The sequence below is a fragment of the Etheostoma spectabile genome, unplaced genomic scaffold (assembly GCF_008692095.1).
Source record: "Etheostoma spectabile isolate EspeVRDwgs_2016 unplaced genomic scaffold, UIUC_Espe_1.0 scaffold351, whole genome shotgun sequence".
NCBI lineage: Eukaryota > Metazoa > Chordata > Actinopteri > Perciformes > Percidae > Etheostoma > Etheostoma spectabile.
Window position 1 is genome coordinate 444,597 of NW_022605590.1, and position 2,975 is coordinate 447,571.

The window sequence follows — 2,975 nt, forward strand, 5'->3', positions numbered from 1 at the left end:
TATCTATCATGGATAACCCCGACCACCCTCTCCACCCCACACTGGTCCAAAAGTGGTGCAGCTTCTCAAAGAGACAGTTTAAATGCCCCACGGACCGCTACAGGAAATCATTCCTACCACAGGCAATAAAACTCTTCAACACGTCACCCCTGGGGGGTAGATGAGACTCTGAGACACACAATACTACAATAAGGGCAACCGGCCCGATTGGTTCATTTACATTTAGCATACTTAAACAGTTGCACATTTTGTTTTTCCATCTTGTATATATTTAAATATTTGTTCTTATATTTTATTCTTATATTTTGTTATTATTATTATTATTATTATTATTATTATTATTATTATTATTATTATTTCATATTGTATGTATGTATATTTTGTGTGCTGCTGTAACACTGTAATTTCCCATTTTTTGGGATCAATAAATATCTGTCTATCTATATCTATCTATCTATCTATCTATCTATCTATCTATCTATCTATCTATTCTATCTATCTAGCTATCTATCAGTCTATCTATCTATCTATCTAGCTATCTAACCATCCAACTAAATATAAAAGTAGAACAAACCTTTAAGTTATCATGGTGGGAGAATGAATTTAATTGAATTTGTTTTGTGGGATTTGTCTGACTCTTGAATGCAGGGTGACTTCAGACCTATCAGTGATCAGAACTGATCCCCAAATCGTACCGGTCACGCCTGTGCACGCACATTCTTGCTGCGTCGGTACATCAGCGTGCATGCATGTGGACCTGCACTCCCCCCCCCCCCCCTTACATTGCCACAGTCAGCACAACGCCGTGTGCTTGCATTATGCTAAATGCCTGTTGGTTCTGTACACCGTCTTTTAAATTAATAGCGCAGACATGCCCGCAGTAAATTACACTCATAAATCTGACCAAGGTGCTTTTTAATGCGCTCATTGAGGAGCTAATGTTTCCCCCCCCCTCCCCTTCCCTCCTCCCCCTCCTCCTCCCCAGGATCAACATTAACTCTGAGATTGCCTAAGGCAGGATTATTGATTATGACTGATTTGAACACGGGAACGTGGAGTGAGGAATGAGTCTTCTAGGCAGTGTTTTAATAACTGTCTGACATAATTTATAAGTGGCGTTAGCTTGTTTTTAAAACCTAGCGTTTGCTTTACTCAATCAACTTGAAGGGAAACAAAGCGATATCTTCCTCAAAACACGGATATCACACTGCATATGAGCTAGTTTCCTATTTGTATTCCAGCCGGCAAAGCGCATCACGGCAAGGACTCGGTGTGTAATGAAACCGGTGTGTTAGTAATAAGTGATTACCAAAGCCTAGACATTTCTGCAGCAAACTACTTTTTCCTCTGTGCAATTAACCTGAGAGGAGCCCCTTCCCCCAGGTAGACCCGGGACAAAGTGGAGCGCTGACGACGCAAACAGGCCATCAGCACCGAGGCCTCTGGAGGGACTCTATCCATGGCCATAGCCGGCAGTTAGCGAGGCGACACTGACCTTTATCCGCTGCACTCCCGATAGTAGATATAAGATGTAGACAGAGCAGAGCCCCGCAGGATCAGGGGATTTTGAGGACACAGGAAAGGTAGAGTCATCGCTCACAGACCGGCTGCCTGTGTGCTTCTGTTTCTGACTCAAGGTGTTGATGCTCACAGATTACTGAAGTCTGAGTTGCTTCCCAGGAGGAGAAATACAGTGGAGTTACAATGGAGTGCATTGGACTCCTGAATAGGCAGATATGAACAATGAATGTTGTCACTGTCGGGGTAAAATTGGGCTTTTCAGGAAATAAAAAAAGGCTAATTTGAAAACAACCACCCGTCTAAGGGCTCCTGCCCACTGCCTGCGTGGCGGGTGGGTTTCAGCTGCGTGGCGGGTCTGTTTTTTATTTCTGTTCCCATGTGAACACGCTAATTTTGACAAAAACAGGACTTTCACCCAGGAGAGGGGGGTTGGTGTCTCGCGTGTCCTTAATTGTCCCGTTATTCCCGCGTGCTACGGAAACCATAAACCCACGATAGTCACGACCATGCGTGTCAAAGGGGACGCCAATAGTCCCGACCAAGCTTTTTTAAAGGGGACGCCGATAGTCCCAACCATGCTGTCAAAGGGGACGCCGATAGTCCCGACCATGCTGTCAAAGGGGACGCCAATAGTCCCAACCAAGACCGTCAAAAGACACGCCGATAGTCCCGACAAAGCATGTGTTAAATGACGCTAAAAGGAGAGTTTTAGCGTCAATAACAACGACAAAGGCACCTGATCAAGCGTCCGTATTTGACGAGATGGGAGTGAGAATGTCTTGGTACAGACGAGGCTGGTAGGAGCAGCAGCGCCGTCAGAGACACGTCTGGTGTGCAAAGACATAGAAAACGCCATGCAGCCATCACGCAAGTGACACGCCACGCTTACGCCATGCAGGCAGTGTGCAGGACGCCTAAAGAGGCCTATGGTGGGTGTTTCTGCTACAGTGAGCATGATGACCAGCCTGGATCTGAGGGCAAAAGACTCCTCACATACCTGTTCAACTTTCCATAAGTGCACTATGTCAAATAAGTTACTTTAATTACTTTTTAAGCCTCTTTTATTTATTTTTTAATTATGTCCCCTCTTAATGGAAATGAACCAGGTTTGAGAAACTCCTCGCTGCACTACATTAGGGACCTAACTGACTGTGATGCCGACCTCATGTCATGCATGCACGTTTGTGCAGCTGCAGGGTTACTCAGTCTGTTGGTCGCCATGCAGTCGCTCCTCTTGGCCCGCATGCTCAGCAGTCCAGAAAAAAAAAAACACATTTTAAATGTCTTCATTCATTTTAGCATGCATAGGATGTTAAAGAGCAGCTGGAGTTTCAGTAGAAGAGGAAATGTATTGTGAAGCATTATGTAAAATCCATATTCATTCAGGCAGTGTTTCACCCCTCTTCTTGTCAGAGAAATTATACTTAAATGAAATCAGGAGAGCATTTTTTGGG

At 44.5% G+C, this 2,975-nt stretch overlaps 1 long non-coding RNA gene across 1 annotated transcript in view; it reads left to right on the top strand.

Annotated features, from left to right (window-relative positions):
* The window catches only part of LOC116686306 (uncharacterized), a 24,081-nt gene extending 21,840 nt beyond the window's left edge, over positions 1 to 2,241 (top strand). The window contains exon 3 of the long non-coding RNA XR_004331215.1: positions 2,228 to 2,241. This is a non-coding gene — a long non-coding RNA (uncharacterized LOC116686306). The remainder of the gene's footprint in view (positions 1 to 2,227) is intronic.
* The last annotated feature ends 734 nt before the right edge of the window (positions 2,242 to 2,975 follow it).